This window comes from Meleagris gallopavo, chromosome 1 (genome assembly GCF_905368555.1).
Source record: "Meleagris gallopavo chromosome 1, MGAL_WU_HG_1.1, whole genome shotgun sequence".
Taxonomy (NCBI): Eukaryota; Metazoa; Chordata; class Aves; order Galliformes; family Phasianidae; genus Meleagris; species Meleagris gallopavo.
This window is the reverse complement of record NC_139404.1, coordinates 72,878,349-72,902,853: the sequence shown is the minus strand read 5'-3', so window position 1 is coordinate 72,902,853 and position 24,505 is coordinate 72,878,349. Positions and strand designations below refer to the sequence as shown.

The 24,505-nt window shown below is 42.7% G+C and overlaps 1 long non-coding RNA gene across 3 annotated transcripts in view; it reads right to left on the bottom strand.

Annotated features, from left to right (window-relative positions):
- Positions 1 to 24,505, bottom strand: part of LOC146545410 (uncharacterized) — a 155,006-nt gene that overhangs the window by 78,677 nt on the left and 51,824 nt on the right. For 2 of the 3 annotated variants that reach the window (XR_014885921.1, XR_014885915.1), the window contains one exon: positions 15,190 to 15,285. The exons of the other annotated variant lie outside the window; for it this stretch is intronic. This is a non-coding gene — a long non-coding RNA (uncharacterized LOC146545410). The remainder of the gene's footprint in view (positions 1 to 15,189; positions 15,286 to 24,505) is intronic. 3 annotated transcript variants of the gene reach the window in all.

Below are 24,505 nucleotides of genomic sequence, written 5' to 3'. Positions count from 1 at the left end.
TTATTTTCTAAAAGCCAGCTGCTTCCAAAAACAGCCACAAAAAAAAGGGGGCCAGATTCTAATCTTGGTTTTGTCCATTTATCTCTGCAGTTACTTCCAGTTTACACCAGGTAAACAGAGATTGGATTCTAGCTCTATCTCACTTTACCTTGCCCATAAATAAGCAAATTAGAATTTGTCCAAATGATGTAATGCTTTAATATAATATCTGACATGTTAATGAAGTTGCTGTAGGAGCAGACAGAGCCAGGATTAGCTATTTCCCATGCTTCTCACACAGGAAAAATTAAAATGTTATTCTCAGTCACTATCCAGATGTTCTTAACTGTCCACTCCAGACAGCTACTTGACTTTTGTTCCCAGTGTGCATTATGGGCAAGATACAACAGTACAGCCTCCCCATTTATTCTGGAAAATCCGAGAATGAAACAGCACAGATAATGATCATGCTGTATAGTAATGTATGCTTTTAACTAAAAAGTCCTAGAATTACCAGGCAGGAGGAGTTTGTCACTCTTGGTTAGGGAACCTCCAGAGGGTTGGCTTTTCAGACAGAAACATCTTAAAGGCAGTTGTTACAAATCTGGATAGTAACTAGCAACACAGTTATATGGCCTAATTAAGGCTTCTGTACACTTAGAACATTAAACAACCATTTAACCACCTACAGCTAAAGTAAACCACGCTATAGTAGAAGGAAAAAGTAGCTTATAGTAGATGAAAACTTAGAGCTTGCTGCTATGATGTGCTGACTGCCTTTTGGGAAAAGTTGGATTCCTTCAGTTTCTATCTATGTCTATGGGAACAGAAATGCATACCCACTAGGTATATACCACCTACATATAGATGTCCTTAGTTTAACATCCAGTATAAGAGCACAGAGTACTGCAGCTCTGTAATCTTGCAAATCTTGTAGTAATGTTAAATGAATTTTTACCCTGAGCTACTAGAATGTTTTAAAGCAGTAAGAATTTCAGATTTTACATTTAAAAATAATATTCTTCCATCCATCAATTGCAGAGAAATGTTTGAAAACATAAACTAAATGAAGACAATTCTTGCAAAAAATAAAAAGGCAGTAAGAATGCCAAGTGAGAGTAGAGTGGATTTTGGGAAAGATTCTCAGACACGGGAAGAAATGCACAGGCAACCTCTGTCAATCTCCCACATGCACCCAGTTCATACAGCCTGTCCCATTAGAATGTGCTGTGTGTTGTGACACACAAGTCCTTTGCCATCCATGCAAATTTGAGGAGATATCTGAAAACCAGGTGCAAGTACTGAGAGTTCCAGAAGTACTTTACAGGCTGCAGCCCTCACTGGGTCTGAATAAAGAGTCATAGTTTTCAGTGAGTCAACAACAGGTGGCTTTGCTAGAGAAGCCAGAACAAAATGCTACAAATATCCTAAGCATAATTTCTGTAGTGGTTACAGAGAAGGAACAAAACAGCCCTTCCCAGGATCTGCCACTGTGCATAGACCATACAGCAGTAATAAAACAAGCATTGAATGGGATCTGAGCAAGGAGACCTTGAGAAAAGTTCTGCTGTGGTCTGTTGGAATATTTCCACTGGCCATAGAAGAAGCAGTTTAACATCTTTGCAATAATTCTGCCCAAACTGGAATTCAAACCCTATATCCACAGCCCAAATAGGCATTTTTACCAGTCTTACATTCAGTGCCACATCTCTGATTTCCCATTATCACCTCTTTTGTTTACAGACTCTGGATGAGTCCTGATGACTTCTGCAGATTTACCAAAGCTACTAGACTCACCACTTATGTTCATCCTTCTTCAAAGCAATAAAAGTACGTTAAAAAAAAGAGTAAAGGCATCAAATAAATATAAAATCTACCACAAACGCACAAATAATAATCCTTTAAATACTTTTTTAAAAGAGATTGGAATGTAGATTTTACTTCATTAGAGACTATACACAAAACACATTGCTAATTCTGGGTACATTCCATCAATATATACCAATGCAGCAGGTAAATTCCCCATGCCATGAAAAAAGCACCACACAAGATTAAATAGTTATTTTTGTAGCATGCCTTTGTCAGTATTTCTCAGCCTTGCTCCTGCTCATAAAGGAAAGCGTGAGTGTCCAGTTTAATGAATAAATAATGTTAGCATTTGATTAACTCATGGGTAGTCTGCTGAAGCTTATGTCATTTCTTAAATGTGAAAATGCAGTACTGATATTAAATACCAGCATTTAATATCAGTACTGCATATTAAATATCTATATATCTATATCTATCTATCTATTTTTTTTTTTTGTAATCTCCCAGCAATTTAAGCTGGCCTTCACATGAACATCAGTTGGTCTTTAACACCATGTAAGTGGAATGTTACGGATTTTTAGATATTTTAGATATTCAAACACTTGGATGAAACTCGTAATTGTTTCTTGGACATAAAGGGTGATTTAAAAGCAGACATTCTTTATAGTAATAGGAGTGTGTCAGAAAGAATAACATCATAATTCAAACACATAACATTCATTTCTCCAATGGAAACAGGAATTCATTCACAGGATTTACACACTGCGTAACTCAGTAGTCTTGAAATCCATAGAGGATGTGATTTTATGGCATTAGTTATATATAGCTTTGTCTCCAACTATTTTTCCACAGCAATGAACAAGACATTTGTCTACACATAGACCTATAGTGAGACTGTTTACAGGGCAAGGTGCTGCTCAACAGGAGTTCAAGAGTTCACTTGCTGCAGAGAGTTGCTTCAGAGCAGGTAAGACTGCACTGGGCAAGGGATCTGGAGTAAAAAAGGCCAGACAGAGATTTTATTATGCCTCCATTTATCATCATACACAGAATTCTCATCTGCAGAAAGAAATTCCCTGTGGTTGCTAGATGCACAAGATGGGTCCTTGAAGTTTACAGGAAGCCATCAGCTCAATGGCCACAGAACCACTCCACTCAAAATAAAATAATAATAAATAAATAAATAAATAAACAAACCACAAAGGAACAAGAAAGATGATTCAATAGCTTGGGAGCACTTTTTAAGGTTGTTTTTGAAGCTAGCAACAGTACTGCACTATGCTGGGGAGCTGGCAACTTATAGACTGCCTCATGAGCCAGCAGGGGTGGAGCTGGCACATTAGCGGCACAATTTAAACACCTGCCCTTGACGGTCACACACCTGACAACAAGCTTTAAATAGCTTTGAGGAGGGCAGAAGCTAGCTTCCACCCACAGAGCGTGTTAGGGGAATAATTGTTGTTGCTGCCCATTGAGAATGGGGAGGTTCAGTGGTTCAGTGAGTGGGTACCCATATGGTGTTGCAGGTGTGGGAGGTGGGTGAGGTGATGAGGACAGTCAGTTTTGTTTTTCCTTGCTCAGGAGACTGGCTTTTCTCCTGACAGTCACTGAGTCTGCAGAACGTGGTCTCTACCAGACAGTAGACTTATTCCAAGAAGACTGTGATGGCCTAGATGGAGGACCTGCCCAGAAATGTAGCTGTTCAGATCTCTGGCTGTAGGAAGTGCCTGAGCCTGCTGTTGCTGGGGGAGGGTAGCAGGGATTTCACCTGTATGAGGTGGGTGCTGGTGGATGAGCTGCTCACCCTGGTGGTGGAGTTCAAGGAGGAAGTCCAGAGACCATCAGGGAGTGTGAGTGGGAGATCGACTGGTGGAGTGAGTTGCTGGCATGCCAGAGGGAAGGGTGCTAGGGAGACACACCCAGAAAAGAGGTGGATTCCATGCTCTATCCCAGTCATACATACCTGACTGATGAGGAGGGTTGAAAAAGTCCTGACTTTGCGTCATGGGGGCCCCCTTGTCTGCCTACCCTGCCTCCCCAGGTCCTACTAAGCAATAGGTTTCAGATGCTAGAAAGGAAGGGGAGGTGAGTGGGGAGGCGATGGAGGATATGCTTAAGAGGGAGCCTAAGGTGAGGTGGTCAGCCCCATGACTTAAGACTGCCTCAGGAAAGAAATAAGGGTGGTTGTGGTGGGTGACTCTCTTCTCAAAGGAACAGAGGGCCCCATAAGCAGACTGGACCTGAACTGTTGGGAAGTGATGTTCCTTCCTGGAGACATCAGGAAATTCCCAAAGCTGTTTAGGTCCACTGATTAATTTCCTTTACTCATAGTTAAGGTGGGCAGTGATGAAATTGCTCAGAGAAGCCTGCGAACTATGAAAAGAAATTTCAGGTGTTTAGGGTGTTTAGTTTGTTGGAAATATCTAAATAATTTCTGTCTCTGATAAAAGCAGATTTTATTTGCAATTGCAATGGCGGGCATCCCGCAAGCAGAAGCATCCATAAGGACACAACAACAGCTTTTTGTACCTTGTTCCCCCCTTTGCCTATCCCCCTCCTCTGTTTCCCCATTGGCTGGGTACTCTAGGTCCACAATCTTATCAGAGTTTACATTTGTTAATTGGTGTGTTATCTGGTCTCAGTCAGTAGCCATCCTGTTGTTTCCAAGATGTCTCAGTGCTCTTCTTGTCGTATTGATATGGTGATTTTCCTCAATGCCTTTGTTAAATAAAGTGCACCGGGGGCCTGGGGTGATGCCAGGCCTTCCCAATGTCTCTTCAGGCGCTTCCTTGGGCATGGCATGACTTGTTCTCTGGTTTGATTACTCTCGTGCAGGGTATTCTCACAATGTGTATAATAAAATATACATAAATATACCTATATACTGATACTGAGTGTGCATTCCTAGGGAAGGTTTGTCTAGAGAATAAGTGATGCAAACTATCAGATAGTCCCTCCCCTCCCCCCCAAGTAAAGTAGAAAGGCTCCCAAAAAGAACTATGAGTGAAGACCATGAAATAAAAAAATATTATCCAATTCTAATGCAGAAACAACATTTGATTCCTGCAAGTTCAAGGAGCGGGAGCTCAAGTGATTTTCTGTTCTATACCTTCAGAGGCAGTGAAGGACATGGAGCAGGTTTGGAAAGCACAATGAATAATTGGCTCAGAGGCCAGTGTCGAGTCAGAGATTTTGAGTTCTTTGATCATGGGGCAGTTTTCACGGCTCCTGGCCTGTTGTTCATCCATGGAACCCACCTGTCTCAAAGAGGGTGATGAATCCTAGCACAGGAGCTAGCGGGGCTTATCGAAAGAGCTTTAAACTAGCTACGGTGGGAGAAGGAGACAAAATAGGCCCCACAAGAGATGAGCCCAGGGAAACGATACTTCAGCGGGGAGTGAGGCAGGTGACTCGGCTGAAGTGCGTCTACACCAATGCACGCAGCATGGGCAACAAGCAGGAGGAGTTAGAAGTGATTGTGCGGCAGGTTAACTATGACCTAGTTGCTATTACCAAAACATGGTGGGACCATTCCCACGACTGGAGTGCTGTGATGGATGGCTACAAGTTCTATTTGGATGAAGGGATAGATGGGGAAGGAAGGGTGGTGGTGTGGTCCTTTATATTAAAGTCTGTTTTGATGTTGAAGTGCTTGGGGTTGGGAATGATAAAGTTGAGTGTCTGTGGGTAAGGATCAGGGGGAAGGCCTGTAGGGGCAACATCTTGGTGGGGGTCTGTTACAGACCACCTAATCAGGATGAAGTGATGGATGAGGGGTTCTATGAGCAGCTTGCGGAAGTCATGTGATCACCAGCACTCATTCTTGTGGGAGACTTCAATTTTCCTGCTATATGTTGGAAATATAATACAGCGCAGAGGAAGCAGTCCAAGAGATTTCTAGAGCGTGTGGATGATAGCTTATGCAGTTGGTAGGAGAGCCTACCAGGGGTGATGCCCTGCTAGACCTGCTGTTCACTAACAGAGAAGGACTGGTGGGAGGTGTGAAGGCTGGGGACTGTCTTGGGCAGAGCAACCATGAAATTGTGGAATTCTCTTTTCTTGGAGATGTCAGAAGGGTGACTAGCAAAACTGCTATCTTGAACTTCAAGAGGGTAGACTTTGACCTTGTAGTACGGTCCCTCGGGAGTCGCTGCTTAAGGGTAAAGGGAAGCCTGGACGCTTCTCAAGATGGAAGTCTTAAAGGTGCAAGAACAGACTGTTCCTGAATGCTGTAAGGTGAGCTGTAGGGGATGAAGACTGGTGTGGATGAGCCGAGAACTACTGTTGAGACTCCAGAGGAAAAAGAGAGTCTATGTCCTCTGGAAGAAGGGACAGGCTACTTGGGGAAATTACAAGGAAGTAGCCAAGGTATGCAGGGAGGAAGTTAGGAAGGCAAAAGCCCAACTTGAACTCAGATTGGCCACTGCAGTAAAAGAATAAGAAATCCTTTTATAAATATATCAATGGTAAGAGAAGAACCAGGGAGCATTTCCATCCTTTACTTGATGCAGTGGGGAGTGTGACCACTGAGGATAAGGAGAAGACTGAGGTCCTCAATGCTTTCTTTACATCTGCCTTTAATAGGCAGATCGGTTATGCTCAGGGCACTTTACGCCCTGATCTGGAAGCCTGGAATGCTACGCAGAATACACCCCTGGTGATTTGGGTGGAGATGGTTAGAGAGCATGGGACCAGATGGGCTCCATCCTAGGGTGCTGAGGGAGCTGGTGGGGGTGATTGCCGAGCTGCTCTCTGCCGTCTATCAGCACTCCTGGTTATCTGGAGAGATCCCAGAGGATTTGAAGCCTGCCAATATGACTCCCATCTACAAGAAGGGCCATAAAGAGGATTCGGGGAACTACAGACCTTTCAGCCTGACCTTGGTACCAGGGAAAGTTATGAAGCAAATCATCTTGGGTGAGATCACACAGCATGTGTGAGGCATCCAGGGGATCAGGCCCAGCCAGCACAGGTTCATGAAAGGCAGGTTGTGCTTGACCAACCTCATCTCCTTTTACGGCTGGGTGACTAGACTGGTAGATGAGGGAAAGGCTGTTGTAGTCTATGTAGACTTCAGCAAAGCCTTTGACACAGTCTCTCACAGTATTCTTCTAGGAAAACTGGCAGCCCGTGGCCTGGACAAGTATACCCTTCTATGGGTAAGGAACTGGCTAAAGGGCCATGCCCAATAGGTAGTGGTTAATGGTGCTAAGTCCAGCTGCCAACCCATTACAAGTGGTATCCCCCAGGGATTGGTACTGGGACCCATTTTGTTCAATATCTTTATTGATGACCTAGATGAGGGGATTGAGTGTACCCTCAGTAAGTATGCTGATGACACCAAACTGGGAGGTGGTGTCGATCTGCCTGAGGGTAGGGAGGCCCTTCAGAGGGATCTAGATAAGCTGGATCGCTGGGCTGAGGTGAATGGAATGAAGTTCAACAAGGCCAAGAGTCGGGTCCTGCACTTTGGCCAAAATAATCCCATGCAGCATTTATAGGCCTGGGTCTGAGTGGCTGTATGACTGTGAAGAGGAAAGGGACCTAGGGGTGTTGGTTGATGCTCGGCTGACTGTGAACCAACAATGTGCCCAGGTGACCAAGAGAGCCAACAGCATCCTGGCCTGCATTAGAAATAGTGTGGCCAGCAGGAGCAGGGAGCTAATCATCCCCCTGTACTCAGCACTGGTGAGACTACACCCTGAGTACTGTGTTCAGTTTTGGGCCCCTCACCACAAAAGAGACATTGAGGCCCTGGAACGTGTCCAGAGAAGGGCAACGAAAGTGGTGAGGGGTCTGGAGCACAAGTCTTATGAGGAGCAGCTGAGGGAGCTGGGATTATTTAGTCTGGAGGGGGCTCATAGGAGACCTTATTGCATTCTACAAGATCCTGAAGGGAGGTTGTGATAAGGAAGGGGTTTGGCTTCTTCTCCCAGGCAACAAGCAGGACCCGAGGAAATGGCCGCAAGTTGTACCAGCGGAGGTCTAGGTTAGACATAAGGAAGAACTTTTTCTCTCAGAGAGCGGTTAGGCACTGGAATGGCCTGTGCAGGGAGGTGGTGGAGTCACTGTCCTTGGCAGTATTCAAGAGGTATCTGGATGAGAAGCTACGAGATATGCTTTAGTAGCTTGTGATAGCAATGGTAGTGGGAGGACGGTTGTACTAGATGATCTTTAAGGTCATTTCCAACCTTGTGATTCTGTGATTCTATGAAGAGCAGAATCTGGTACTTCAAGTAACATTAGAAGTGGCATGTTACATTCAGAAATCTGAGCAATAAGAAAAAAAAAAATTGAAGAAATATTGTTCTGTAATAACATATTACAAAGATTTGAAATTAAGAGATCACTTTTATTTCTATTTTCACTGTTACAAGAATAACTATTATCCCAAGCTCATTCTCCCTTGGAAACTTTAAAATCTTCAGTGTAGAGGCACTGTAACCTCCTTAAACAAAGCAGTCACTAGTTTGAGTATTTCTGTCAAACCTACCAAAAATTTTTTATCTTGACAAGTTGTTTCTGACTGTGACAGTAAACCCCTTTCTAAATGAAAGATGGACTTAATTCCAAGAAGATAGAGTTTTATTTTCAACATTGAGATGATATAAAATTAAAATCCAAATACTGGTGAAGTTCTTAACTTGATTTTCTTCATCTGTTGTGAAGTTCTGGTGTCCAATTCAAGTGAATTGACAAAAAAAAAAAAAATTCATCTAATTGTACTTCATATTCCCGTTCTTTTTGTTCTTCTGTCATACAAGCATAATTTTTCTGCCATGTGTTTTGTGACAGTAAAAGCAGTTCAGTCCAGCAGTTCTTATAGAATTTTTTTATTATGATTGCGCAAAAACATGAAGTACTTTTCACACTCAGATATTGAAGAGAGCAATAATGTCTCCCCTCAACCTCCTTTTCCCCAGACTGAACAGCCCCAGTTCCTTCAGTCTCTCCTCGTAGGGCATATTCTCCAAGCCCTTTGCAAATCTTGTTGCCCTGCCTTGGACCTGCTCCAAGGCACCTCAATGTCCTTTCTGTACTGAGGTGCCCAAAACTGAACAGTACGTGAGGTGAGGTCTCACCAGTGCCGAGTACAGGGGCAGGATGACTTCCCTAGTCCTGCTCACCACAGCATTCCTCATACAAGCCAGCATGCCATTGGCCTCCTTGGCAACCTGGGCACACTGCTGGCTCATATTCAGCCAGCTGTCCATCAGTACACCAAGGTCCCTTTCTACCAGGCAGCTTTCCAGCCAGTCTTCCCCAAGCCTGTAGGGTTGCCTGGGATTGTTGTGACCAAAGTGTAGGACCTGACACTTGGCCCTATTGAAACTCATGCAGTTTGCCTTGGCCCATTGATCCTGTCTATTCAGGTCCCTCTGTAGTGCTCTTCTCCCCTCAGGCAGATCAACACTCCCTCCCAACTTCCTGTCATCTGCAAACTTACTGAGGGTGCACTCAATCCCCTCATCAAGATCGTTAATAAAGATATTGAATAGAAGCGGCCCCAGTCCCGAGCCCTGGAGACAGCACTTGTGACCGGCAGCCAACTGGATTTAACTCCATTGATTATAACTCTGGGCCTGGCCATCCAGCCCGAGTTTCGCCCAGGGGAGCGTATGCCTATCCAAACCACGGGCAGCCAGCTTCTCCACAAGAATGCTGCAGGGGACAGTGTCAAAGGATTTATTGTCGTTCAGGTGGATCACATGGACAGCCTTACCTTCATCACTAAGCGGGTCACTTTGTCATCGAATGAAATCAGGTTTATAAACCCATGCTAAACTGGGCCTGATCCCCTGGTTGACCTTTATCTGATCCATGATGGCTCCCAAGATTATCCGTTTCATAACCTTCCTGGGCACTGAGGTGAGACTGATAAGTCTGTAGCTACTAGAATCATCTTTCAGGCCCTTTTTGAATACAGGCGCCACATTTGCTGGTCTTTGTCTGCTGGGACATCCCTGGTTAGCCAGGGCTGCCAAAGAATGATGGAAAGTAGCTTGGCAGCCACATCCACCAGCTCCCTTAGCACTCTAGGGTGCAATCCATCCAGCCCCATGGACTTGTGAGCATCCAGCTTTTGGAGCAGGTCCAAAATTATCTCATCATGGATTATACAGGGCCTGTTCTGTTCCCCATTCCTATCTACCAGTGCAGGGGGCTGTGTTCCCAGGCAGTAACAAGTCTTACTATTAAAGACTGAGGCAAAGAAGGCATTAAGTATCTCAGCCTTATCCTGATCCTTGCTCTCCATGTTGCCCTCAGTGTCCAACAAGGGACGGAAATTCTCCCTAGCCCTCCTCTTGCTGCTGATGTATTTATAGAAGTATTTACTGTTGGCCAAGTTCAGTTCCAGCTGGGCTTTGGCTTTTATTTTTCTCCCTGCACAGCTTCAGTGCATACCTGTAATCATCATAAGTAGCTTGCCCACTCTTCCAGAGCCCATAAACATTCCTTTTGTTCTTGAGTTTCAGACAGAGGTTCTCTGTTCAGCCAGTCCAGCCTCCTTCCCTATCAGCTCATCTTCTGTGACTTGGGGATGGTCAGCTCCTGCACCTTTAAAATTACTTCCTTAAAGTATTTCCAGCCTTCCTGGGTTCCCATGTTCTCCAAAACTACCCCCCAAGGGACCCTCTCAACCATGGTCCTAAAGAGGTTAGTCTGCCCTCTGAAAGTCCAAGGTAGCAGTTCTGCTGACTCTCCTCTGTGGTTCAACAAGGATTGAGAAATCTAGCATCTCAGGATCACTATGCCCCAGATGGCCTCCAACCTTAACATCCCCCACAGGACCTTCTCTGTTAACAAACAGCAGGTTCAGGATTTTGCTTGCCTTGTCTCCCTCACCAACTGCGACTCCTCGTTAAGGGGATAGTAATCTGAGGGCCGAACTAGGGAAGGAAGTTTCTTCCAAATGTCTTAAACCCGGGCTTCTGGGAGGCAGCAGACCTCCCTTTGTAGAGGGTCTGGTCTACATGTTGGCCCTTCTGCTCCCTTCAGCAGAGAGTCACCAATGACAATTACTCATCCTTTTTTCTTTGCCGATGAGATTTTAATACTAAGTGAGGTCAGGTTAGACTTTGGTAACACCACTAAATGGGGAGAACCATCATCACCACCATTGTCCTGCTGTCCCTGCAGAGCACTGTACCTGTTCTGCAGGGGCAGCTGGGGAGGCACGGAAATCTCTGGGAGGGTGCACCTGCATTGCCAAGCAGGGGCCTTTTGCCATGGCCCCACACCCCCCAATTCTTCACTGTTGTTGCTAGGGGGAGGAGAGGACAGGGAGTTCACTGCAGCAGGAACACTGTCTGCCTGTTGGTTCTCCTCTGTCACCTATTTGCAAGGCGGCAGGGGGTGATGTACTCCATGTAGAGCTGGCTGCCAAGATCTCAGGACCTCCTCCTTCATGTCAACCACAAGTGAAAGTGTCAAAGAAAAAGTGTCATAGAGAAAGGAAGTTTGGAAAGAGAGCTTATGAGATTATCTAATACAATCTTCTGCTCAAAGAATGGTCTGCTGCTATGAGTATGACATCAGATCACGATGTTCAGGTCTTCATCCAGTTGTTTCACAGAATGACAGAATGGTTAAGATTGGAAAGGCCCCTTGGAGTTCATCTAGTCCAATCCCCCTGTTCTAGTAGTCCCTACAGCAGGTTGCCCAAAACCATGTCTAAGTGACTTTCGAAGATCTCTGTTGTGGTTTTGTGATCTTTGTTGTTGGTATTCAACAACAGAACATAATGTAAAACAGTGGGAATTAAAAAGTTAATGTTCTGGTTCCGTGGACTGCCTTTTTTGGGCATTTTGGGTTCTCGGAAGGGAGGAGAGAAGCTGCATTCCCAGAAGACCTGGTGGCAGAAGAAGAAAGGTGGAGCTCCTGGCAGGACACCAGCTACTATCCCTCTCCCTGACTCGTTCTCTCTCGTTTTTCCACGGGGAAAAGCATATGTTTCCCGTGCAGTCTCCTAGCATAAGATCTCACACTTTGGACACTCTTTTCTCTCTCACTGTGTTTGATTTTGTTGGATTTAGTAAATTACCGTTCCTCCTTAAATCATTGCCATTGTTTTCCTTTTTACACATTTGCTATCTCCCTACCCTTTCCCTCTTCCCCTCTGCCGGAGTGCAAGGCCAGCAACACGACTTGCCTCATTTGGCCGCTGGGCCAGGGCCGACCGCTGCCTCACCCTTCCCCCCCTCCTTTCATCTCCCTCTGGGTTTGCGCCCCTGCCATGGTCTCAAATCAAGAGATAACTCCGTGACCTTCTCCAAGGAGGAGACTCCATAATCCCTCTGGGCAACTTGTGCAAGATTCCATCAATAGCACGATAAAGAAGTGCTTCCTGATATTCTGAAGGAACTTCTTGTGTTCCAGCTTGTGCTTGTTCCCTCTTGTCCTGGCAATGGGTGCCACTAAAAATAGCATGGCTCATCCTCTTTGTACCCACTCTTTACATATCTACACTCATTGATAAGATCCTGAGTCTTCTCCAGGCTAAACAGAATCACAGGATTGTAGGTGTTGGAAGGGACCTCTAGAGATGACTGAGTCCAACCACCCTGCTAAAGAAGGTTCCCTACAGTAGATTGCATGAGAAAGTTTCCAGATGGGACTTGAATACCCCCAGAGAAGACGACACCACAATCTCTTTGAGCAGCCTGTTGCAATGCTCTGTCAGTATCACAGTAAAGAAGTTCTTTCTTGCATTCGTATGGAACTTCCTGCATTCCAGTTTCTGCTCATTGCCCATTGTTCTTCTACTGCTGCATGCTATTGAAAAGAATCTCGCCCTAGCACAGTTGCACCTCCCTCAGCATCTCGTCACAGGAGAGATGCTTCAGTTCCTTATCATCCTGGTAGCTCTTTGCTGAACTCTTTCCTTTATATCCATGTCAAGGTTCTGAAAAATTCCCCAGGTGGAGAGTGCATGACCTTTTCTGGGCAACTTGTTCCAAATTTTTATTGACTTCAAGGTGAAAAAGTTATTCCTACAACCAGTGAGAATCACTCTTGTTTCAATTATGTTCCTTGTCTATTTTTTTCTCTTGCCTTTGCACCACTGTGAAAAATCTAACTCCATCTGTTCAGTAACCAGAGCTTTTACACTTCAAAGCTGAACAATCCCCATTCACTGCGCCTCCACATAGAGTACATGCTATAGCCTCCTTATCATCTTGGTGTCACTTCACTGAACTCCCTCCACTGTGTTGGTATCTTAGTTGCACTTAGTAACACATGCTTGTTATGGTCTAATGAGTACTGACTAGAGCAAAATGATCACTTCCTCAATCCAGTTATTCTGCAAATACTGTCCAGGATACTGTTGACTTATTGTCTTGCCAGAGTACACTGCTGCTTTGTGTTTAGGTTGCTGCCTACCTAGATAACCAGGTCATTTTCAGCAGAGCTGCCCTCAGGCCAGCCAGTTCTAAGCTTGCACTGTTGCTAGAGGTTATTCTTTCCCAAGTACAAGATTTTGCAGTTGTCCTTGTTGCATTTTGTAAACTTTGGTCCATTCTACAATTTGCCTAGGTCTCTCTGAATGGCCAGCCTGACCTACAGCTTATTTGGTGATCTTCCCAACATGATGTCATCTGAAAATTTTTAAGCACTTCACCACGCCCTCCATGTCATTGATAGAGACATTAAACAGGTCTGCAGCTACAGAGACAGATGCCTACAGTTTGTTTTACATCTCCAGGTAGAATAACACCCATTAAACATTACCCTGTGAGCCTCGTCATTCAACCATTTTTTTATCCATCCAGATCATAACATCCTAACATTGCATGCAAGAATATTGTAGGAGACATAGTCAAAAGCCTTGCTCAAGTAGAGGTAGACGCTCCTCTTTCACCCACAATCTAGTCTTCTTATGGTAGAAGGTTTTCGGTTTGGTTGAGCAACATTCATCTTTGGTAAATCAGTGCCTAACAGCTCATTTGTCTTCACATACCCACAGATATGTTAGGAAAAGAACTATTCCTAAACAATAAATGACAGAGTGCATGATTTGCCATATTCCTTCTGGAAAATATGCAGATGATCAGAAAGGTCAGTATGGGGCAAGGTTGTTTTTACCTAGCTTTCTTTGAATTTTAATCTTGTCACAACTCAGTAGCAAGCTCCAGGCTGACCAAAATGACCTGGCCAACACAACTATGACCCACGCACATTTTTAAACACCTTGTCCCATTCTCTTTGTTGGTCATAGATCTGCACCTGAAGCTTTTCCAGTGCTGCCTGGCATTGTCCTGACTGTCATCTCCTTGAAGTCCAGAGTTTCCCATGACAGCTAGATTTAGCTGAGATCATGAAAATGGGAGGGAATATCTAGAGGCTCATGATCTATGCCAGAACTTCCAGAACAAATAACCTTGCTGTACACAGAGCTAAATGTGCACATACTCAGTGTGTAGTCTCTCACTGGTAATACTTCTGTGTTCCTGTTATTACATCAAATACGAAACTGGAGAGCAGAAAAGGCCAGATAGCAAATACTACTGAAAATTACTTAAATGTTTGTGGATTATCCACATATGAAGGATAGATCCAAAATTACATGTGGAGAAGGGAAAAATTGTTTGAGAAGAGCTTTGAGTGAATCCATATGTATTGTAAAATCAGTATATTTATGGATACATCCATTTTATTCACAGTTGGACAAGGGACATTCAAATATCTGTGCTAGTTACAAAACAGTATATTTATGCTAGGACAAAAACAGTGTTGTTTTGTGATACGACATTGAAAAATCAGATTTCTTCTTAAATCTGCCAGTATGTTTCTTTGTTTTGCATTTTTCTCATATTATAACTTGATCATGAGTTGCCCAAGTTTTTGATAGAAAAAGGTGTTCTTTGCTTCTTGAGTTCAAAGTGAGTCCACGCCTCCCTCACACCACCTTCAATTCACCATCTCATGCCATTGCCCTCTAAACCAGCACTTCAGAGTTGAATGGCTCTCTTGGCAGATTTCTGTGCTTCATTTCTGTAAGTGCTTAGCAGCCAACTGGCCTGCAAGTAGCAGCAAAAAGTAGTCGAAGCACCAAGAAGTTTGGATGTCTATTTGGATGCTAGCTGCTTCCATTAGTAATAATGCATTGTTCGGTGAGAGAGCTAGTTCTATTGACCCTTGTTCAGGAAAGCATTTAAACAGTCTTAACTTTGTTGTGCTGAATAGACGATTCCCCCCTCTTACCCCATCCAGTCACCACCAATTTCAGTTCATCATCCCTAAGGAGCAGATGCGTTCTTGCTCATTTTCTAACAAACGTGAAAAAAAATGTATCTAATATTTAACATTGAAGGGTCTAAGGTGGAAGAGGAATTTCCTGTCTTCCTATCAACCCACACCTACTTACCATGTGTTCCCTGACTCACAAGTGCTACTCACCTCATGGATGGGTGGTGGAAGTCACTGTAATCCTCCATGATGTGAACTAAGAGGATGTGTCACCTCACCTTGGTTTAATGGAGCAGTTTTACATGCCTAGAAAGCAAAAAATTCCCTTTGGAAAAATGCTGTAAGAATTGGGGGAGAAACAAATACTAAATAAATACTGTAACTTGCAGAATTAACAGTACTTGCAAATTAAATGCTCTTTGTTTTCAGCACAAGCAGCAGAGGAAGGAAACAGGAAGATTAATTAAGTTTTCTGGGTGATACATATGAGGACTAGAATCCATAGAGCTGATCTCAGTGACACTGGAAAAATGTTATCCTAATGCTTTTAGCCTTGGTATTAAATCAGAAGCATCTCTGTCACTAAGATGCTAAAACTAAACTACAAGGAAGTTGTACATTTTCCTTTAATTTCTTTGAGATCATCCTTTAATGTGGGAAAGAAGGGGAATAAGGGGAAGGTATTCTTAAGGTCACTGAAAATGAAGTGTTAGAAGAGCTTTTTTATCTTCTGCAGGGAGCCTAGAAAAATGAAATCGGCATCAAAAGCTAACTGGGCTTTAACAAGGATTTCACTGTATTCAATGTATATCACAAGGTTAAACTATGTAAAAATATAGGCTGCTTTTTCACTCAATACAGGGTGCAGCTTGCAAACAGTAAGTAATTTCTGGTTGCACTATCTCATATATGATCTAGTAGCCTTATTTTCTCTTTCATATTATAAACATGTATTTCTTATTATAAATGTATTACTACAAATAGGTGGTGAATAGACCTTTCTCCTTACGAAAAAAAAAGAAAAGAAAAAAGAAAAAAAGAATTGCTATCAGATTTAATGATATGATAAGCTTTAAAGTTCCCTGGGAAGCTACCACAGTCAAACTGATTTACATAAGCATTTTGCTACACATAATACAGCATGCAAGCTCTCTGATCTCATTATTCATTAGAAAATTAATGATATCTCTTAAATGTGAAAGCAGACCAGTTCTGCAGAGAATGCTGGAAATTGGCTAGTTCTCGACGCGGTAGTCATTTTCAATTTACTGGCTTGCAAAAAGATGCTTTTAAGAAAATAAAAGGGTGCTGACATCAAACAGATACTTGTCCTGCTGCCAGGGAACAAGATGCCATTTAAGGCAATAAGGTGGGACTTGAGTGATGTGAATAGGAAGAAAAGAAAGCAAGCCAGTCAGAGTTAAGCAGCTCTATCCCATTCATAAAAAATGTCTAGGCTCATTTCCTCATTGCCAGAGGTCTTTTTTTTTTTTTTTTTTCTTTTTTTCCTTAAATTTTAAAGCCTGTGCTCTGTTTCTGCCAATAATAAATAGCAGCCTGTTGTTAGAAAAAGTGCAGGCTATGGATTTTTTTAGGTGCATTTTCCCAAACTATGTAAATTGTTACCTTCCACAGATCAAGAGGCAGTGTTAATAAATCCCTTGAAATTTTACTGATAACTGTATCCTAAAATTGAGATTGTCTGTTTGTTGTGGAACAAACTATGGCATATGCACATATGAGGTATGAACACCTCTAATCAAAGATGGGATGAATTGCCTTATGACTGACCAGAATAAGATATGATTTTTATACTAGCTCTATTCAGATGAAAGGACAAGGAATTAGCAAAGGTAGTCTGAGATATAACTAACAAACGAGATGGTTGTGTCACTGCAGTGACATATCAGAGCAAATAGCAGTGGTAAGAGATTTTGCTGTATACTATGTCCAAGTAGAACACCTCTGTTTTCATCTCTTAAAGAAAAACTAATGAAACCTGTGTCTGCTTTTGTTGAAGCAGATGCAGTTTTGCTCTGTGCAATATGACTGCTGATTTTTCATGCAATTTATATCTCTGAAAGCAAGATAAATTGTTTTGGGTTGTAGTAGAAAAGGAATATTAGACATGCATGGCAGCATCCTGTTTTGGAACTAATATGAGGGTCTTGGCATTACCAAGTACTGCACTCATACTCTCATTTGTCATTTTTTTATTATTATTATTATTTTTTTTTTTCATATTAGGGTGTGGGGTATTTTTCTTTTTTTTACTGTGATTGGTAGGAACATAAAAGGAAACATCTGGTTTTACAACATCTAAAATAGGGGATGCTGTAGGAAGAACATAACAAAGTAACATCGGATTTGGAATAACTAGGCAGCAGGGAGAAAACTAAGGCAAAAGCCTCAACTTGGTCGCTGGGGTAAAAATAAACAAAAACTTTTTACAAATATATTAACAGTAAGAGGAAGGGCTAAGGAGAGTCTCCATTCTTTACTGAATGTGTCACGGAACTTGGCCATTGAAGATAAGGAAAAGGCCGAGGTTCTAAATGCCTTCTTTATATCTGTCTTTAAAATTCAGATCAGTTATTCTCAGGGTACTCTACCTGTGGCCTGGAAATCTTGGATGGGAAGCAGAATAAACATTGACAATTCAGTGGAAACATTTAGAGACCTGCTACTCCACCTGGACTATCACAAGTCCATGTGGTCAGATGGGATCCAGGTGAGGGTGCTGAGAGAAATGGTGGAGCTGACTGTCAAGCTTTCCACCATCTGTCAGCATTCCCAGTCAACTGGTGAGGTCCCAGAAATTGGAGGCTTACCATTGTGACTCCCATCGATAAGAAGGTATGTAACGAGGATCCAGGCAACTACATGCCTGTCAGCATGGCCTTGGTGCCAGGAAAGGTAATGGAGCAGATCATTTTGAGGGAGGTCACATGGTATGTGCAGAACAACCAGGAGATCAGGCCCAACCAGCATGAGTTCACAAAAGACAGGCCCTGCTTGACCAACCTGATCTCTTCCTATGATTGAGTGACCAGACTGATGGATGAGGGAAAGGCTGTTGATACTGAGACTTCAGCAAAGCGTTTGACACCGTCTCCCACAATATTCTCTTGGAGAAGCTGGCAGCCTATGGCTTGGCCAGATACGTTCCTTACTGGGTAAAGAACTGGCTGAAGGACCGGGACCAGAGTGTAGTGGTGAATGGAGTTAAATCCAGATGGTGACTGATCACAAAAGTGGTGTTTCCCACGGATTGGTACTGGGGCCTGTCCTGTTCAGTATCTTTACTGATGACCTGGATGATGGCATTGAATGCGCCCTCAGTAAGTTTGCAGATGACATCAAGTTAGCAGGAAGTGTCAATCTGCCTGGGAGTAGGAAGGCCCTACAGAGGAATCTGAACAGGCTGGTTAGCTGGGCTGAGGGCAACAGGATGACGTTTAAGAAGACCAAGTGCTAGGTCTGGCACATTTTCCACAATAACCCCAGGCAACACTACACGACTGGGGCAGAGGGGCTGGAAGACTGTGTAAAAGAAATGGACTTGGAGGCGCTAGCGAACACTTAGTTGAACGTAACACAGCAGTGTGCTCAAGTAGCCAAGAAGACCAATGGCATTCTGGCTTGTATCGTAGCGTTGCCAGTAGGATCAAGGAAGTTATCATCATTTTCTACTCAGTCTTGGTGAGGCTGCCCCAGCTGTGTTCAGTTTTGGGCCCCTCAATGCAAGAAAAACATCAAGGCCCTGGAGCATGTCCAGAGAGGAGCAACAGAGCTGGTGAGGGATCTGTAGCACAAGTCTTATGAGGAACAGTTGAGGAAACTGAGATTGTTTCGTCTGGAGAAGTGGAGGCTCAGGGGAGACCTTATTGCTCTCTACAACTACTTGAAAGGAAGTTGTGGCAGGGGATTGGCCTCTTCTCCTGAGTAACTGGAGACAGGACAATGGGGAATAGCCTCATGTTGTATCAGGGGAGATTCAGATTGGATGTTAGGAAAAATTTCTTCTCCAAAAGAGTGATCAGGCACTGGAATGGGCTGCCCAGGGAGGTAAGGTCAATCCCTTGGGATGTTCAAGAAATGTTTCGATGTTGTACTAAGGGCCATGGTTTAGTGGGGAAATAGTGTTGATAGACAGATGGATGGAATGGATGATCTGGTCTTTTTCAACTTTGATGATTCTATAATTCTGTGATTATATTATTTGTGCAATTTGCATACTCTTCCAATAGGGAACCAGAAGTTACCACAGCAGTGAGAATCCCACAAGGCTTCTAACCAGGGCAGAAATAGCACTGCTGTTGCACGGATGTTTTGACCATATTTTCAATCAGTTTTATATTCAACAAATACAGAATGAAAAAAAAAAAAAAAAAAAAAAAAGCAAACTAAAAATCATCCAGTTATACAGTTATAACTGTCACCCGAGTATCAGTTGTGGTTTGGAGAACAAGACTTGCAAATGGTTTTCCAGTCAAGATGAATGTCCTCCAAAGGAAGCAATGATTTTATCAGAGAATTTTGCTATGAAGGTTTAATGAATATCTGGGTTTTAGACTAAAATATCTGTTGAGTTTTTATTAATAATATGCTAAAGTATCAAGATATGTTTGGGTAGCGAAAGAAAGATTTCCATTCTGGAAGGAAAGAAAAATCTCTGTTCTTATGATTCTCCTGCTGCAGGACTTTTACATGGAACCCTTCTTATCTTGCACCAGAAACTACTGTACATGAAATAAAATTCTCTTAGCCACAGGATAAATCTATACAGCTCCAAATCTTTCTTCTTAGAACAATATGGTGAACATGTATAAATGTATGGAAAGGGCTTATTGTCTGGAAAAACAAAGGAAGTGTTCCACTCAAAGCAGCAGTTGTGTCCTCACTGACATTTCTGAAACTGTTGGCTACCAGAATTGAACAATTAAAAATACTTTAAAAGCAGAGTAGTGAAACCCTTCTGCTATTGGTGGCATGAATCTGCCCCTGCTGCAAAGATCTTATAGCTGAAAAACAGATTCGGAGAGCCCAGGCTAGTTAAAAGTTGAGGATGCCTTCAAATGGAATATTATAGGTAAGGATGCGCCTAGGACTGATGAAACTCAGAAGGCCAACAGTATCCTGGGCTGCATCAAAAGACGGGTGGTCAGCAGGAGAAGGGAGGCGATTGTCCCCCTTTACCCTGCCCTTGTTAGGCCTTATCTGGAGTACTGTGTCCAAGACTGAGGCCTCCAGTAGGGGAAGGATACAGAGCTGTTGGATCAGGTCCAGAGGACAGCCATGAAGATGATCAGAAGTATTATCATTTCTTCTATGAAGAAAGACTGAGTGAGCTGGGTTTATTTAGCCTGGAGAAGAGAAAGGGGATATGATTTCAAACTATAGGAGGGGAGATTTATGTTAGATGTTAGGCAGAAATTTTTTACTCAGAGAGTGGTGAGACAGTGGAACAGGCTGCCCAGAGCTGTGGATGCCCCATCCCTGGAGGCATCCAAGGCCATGTTGAATGGGATCCTGGGCAGCCTGATCTAGTGGTTGGCAGCCCTGCCCATGACAGGGGGGTTGGGACTAGATGAGCTTTGAGGTCCCCTCCAGCCTAAGCCATTCTATGATTCTGTGTTCACTCTGTTCCTTCTAGATTTGGCAGTTATGCAAGAAGGTCTGGTAAAGCCAAAGTAGTTCTTATTAATACTAATATAATTTCATAACAGTTGATGTACTAAACACAGACAATAAAAAATCTTGGGCAGTAATCATCCAAATCAGGATGCAAATTTGAAGGCAGTGGACAGATTTCTCATCAAGCCACCAACATCACTTTGAGGACTGGTATTACCTTGTGTTAGCTCTTGTGAAGGCATTTTCTTAAGAGGGCAGTAAACTCTTGTTTCTTTGGCAATAAGCAAGCCATGGGTAGACACTGCAACAGGACAAGTGTAGAGCATCAACTTCTAGTTCACTGCCCAGGTTTGGAGTCTGAATGGTAGTGTTCTGATGTAGGCTAAATTTTTAACATGGGTGCCTAAATCCACACTTCTGCTTCTAAGAGCAGGTACTTAAGAATCTTAAAATAGGGCTGCATAATTGCCCTTTGGAAAGCAGTTTTTAAACTGCAGCTGACACTTGGGAATTCCAAGTGGCTGATCAAACTGAATAGAAAACTGTAGCTGTAAAGAATGAGCCACCAGACGATACTGAAAAGACTTGTTTATTATCACAAGAAAAACCAGTAGCACTTTTCCCATGGACACCCTTCAACACTCTGATTTTCACATTACGAATTCCAATGAAGACAAGGAGAATTTCATCCACTAGCCCACATGTGGATGTTGATCTGTCCTGCAGTTTGTTTTGCATTTTTATTAGACTTAACTTTTTGGTTGGATATTAAGAGGCAACTTGTATATTCAGGAAACTATGAACTACAAACCTCAGATTCTGGGGGAAGAGAAAGGAGGGCAAAATTACTGGAAATTGAGATTTAGAAAAAGACGGTGTAGATATTAATTGAACAAAGCAGAAAACATTGTCATATGAAACTGAAAGGGAGAAAACTGAGGATGCGGAAGTGCATTTTCAGCGTGTCTCACAAAATTACTCTCTTAAGGTAGTCATACCTGTGATGTGCACCTAGTATCAGCAAAGTAATATTCACACAAAGAAAATAAGTTGATCTATATAGTTACAGTTGTAGAGTTGAGTCTCAAAGTAGTAAAATCTAATGCCAGTTTTATTATTGCTGTTCCTGGTGTGATCACTGCTTTAAGAAATGTCTTGCCTTTAGTCTTGATCTAAAAGCAAGTTTGAGCCTTTGGATTTCACACTTAAGTGATAACAGCAGAAAGCTAAACAGCAACAGCACACAATACCTTATCTGGCATAGATCCTGCTATAAAAATATATAAAATATAAAATTATTCCTCCTTGTCCTATCATAATTACTCATGTAAAAAGCTATTTTCCCTCCTGTTTATAAGCTCCCTTTAAGTATTGGAAAGCCACAATGAGGTCTCCTCTGAGCCTTCTCCAGACTAAACAAGCCCAACTCCCTCAGCCTGTATTTGTAGGAGAGGTGCTCCAGCTCTCTGATCATCTTGTGGTCCTCCTCTGGACCTGCTCCAACAGCTCCTCATCTTTCCTGTATTGGAGGCCTCAGGCCTGGATGCAGTATTCCAAATGGGGCCTCGCAAGGGTGGAATAGAGAGGAACAGTCACCTCCCTCTCCGTATTGGCAACCCTTCTTTTGATGCAGCCCAATTGTTGTGGTCCATTTCAGTATGTGTACTATGATCTAACTGGAAGACTTTTACTTTCTTTGGGATATCTGAGACAAAGCAGGATGAGAGTATAGTGACATTACTAGGAAAGGTATTATTCATCAGATATGCTGATGGAGAAAATTGAAAAAGGTGAAAAAGTAGGGTAAATATTAGTAGGAGTCAGTAAACCAAAATCTGCCTGGAAGTTTAGTTTCATTTATCCTTTTGTTTCTCCTTTCCCATGTATCTGGAGTAACTTCTGGGAAGATGTTGGCAAAACTTTGATACAAAAAACACAAGGGAATGAAACTGCCATTTGGCTGAGATTAATTCCCTCATGAGGCAAAGTTCTGTCCCACACAGTGAAGGAAGGGGGAAGAGCCAAAGTTATATCATCTTTCTTCACCAGTGTCCCTAGTTCTAGAGACAGCAAAAGTTCAGTGCTGCACTGGGAAAAATTGCAGCAGAATTGCTGTACTATACCAGCCCATCTCCTGCTGAGACTAGTGGTGTGGCACCATGTCCCAGAGGCTACCTAGAATTTGAAGATCCCACTTCTATGTTCAGATAAGTACCACAACACCAAAGTTTTTTCTTAGTTATTCTGAATGTATTCCGACAAATCTGCAAGACATGTGTAGAAAAGTCCAAAACAAAGGTCTATCTTCTGAGCATAAAATTCCAGCAGTGTATCTTTTTATCTCAAAACGTGCGAAATTCATCATACTTTAAACTGTCTGTTGAGACTTGCCAGTTTTTATAATGTTGCCATGTCAAAACCCACAGAGGATTAAAAGAAGTATTTTAATAAGATATGAGTATTTTAATAAGATATATGGAAACACAAACTATTTTTTCCTTTTAAAATTAATTTTATTTTTTTGAAATTTAAAGAAATAAAAAAGTAAATGCTTACACTTGATCCTTCAGTGTTCGTGTAACTTCAAAATACATTTTTACAATTTCTCTTTTTGCTTGATAGGTGTGAGATAAATCAAATAAATACACAGTGCTAATCTGCATGTCTTGAATAATGGATGTTATGGGTTTTACCAATAGTTCTTCTAAGACAATATGGAGAGAGAGAACCGTAAATCTCTCCCTTTATTCCCATGCTGTTCTTCACAGACTAGTTCTATCAGAAGAGCCTCAGAGATGACGTTGGAGGTTCTTGGAACCTACTGTCAGTGAAAATCTGCATGAGTTCTGTACCTAGAGGATTTCAATGGCATAAGACTCCCACTATTCATGTGGAAAAGTCACTCACTAGGGTGGAATTGAGCTCTTCGCAAAGAGTCTGTGTGACAGTTCTGCAAATCTCTTTTTTCTACCAGGCCTTTTGGGACCCTTCATGAGGTCATTTCAGTACAGGTTAGGGGCTGACCTGCTGGAAAGGAACTCTGCAGAGGACCTAGATGCCCTGGTGGACAAGTTGACCATGTGCCAGCAGTGTGCCCTTGTGGCCTAGAAGAGCAATGGTACTCTGGGGCACATTAAAGAGAGTGTGGCCAGCACGCCAAAAGAAGTTCTCCTCTTCCTCTACTCTGCCCTGGTGAGGCTATATCTGGAATACTGCATCCAGTTCTGGGCTTCTCTGTTCAAAGAGGACAAGAGAATCCAGCAAAATGTCACAAAGATTATTAGGGGATCTCCTGTACAAGGAAAGGCTGAGAGATCTTGAACTGTTTAGTGTGGAGAAGACTGAGAGGGTATCCTATCATTTTTTAATGATAGGATAAAAATTTATTATAAGAATAAATATCCAAAGTGCAGGAGTAAAATGGTTGCAGCTAGGATCTCCTCAGCAGCATGTAGCAGCAGGACAAGAGACAACAGGTACAACCTGGAACACAGGAAGTTCCATACAAATACAAGAAAGAACTTCTTTACTGTGATGGTGACAGAGCACTGAAACAACCTGACCAGAAAGGTTGTGGAGTCTCCTTGTCTGGAGATATCCAAAACTCACCTGTACACTTTCATGTGCAACCTACTTTACTGTAGGGAACTTGCTTTAGCAGGGAAGTTGGACTAGATGACCTCTGTAGGTCCCTTCAAACCCCTGTGATTCTGTGATCCTGTGATTTCATACTTCAGAAATTGCCCTTTCTTTGAAAATTCTTGCTTTTTGAAAGGCACAGCTCATTCCACCTGAGTTCTCTTTTCCTTGAGAGTCAAGAGGCTTCACAACTGCAAGTCTGGTAATTAGCACCATGCAACAGCAGATCTCTACACCAAAGCAGAGTGCA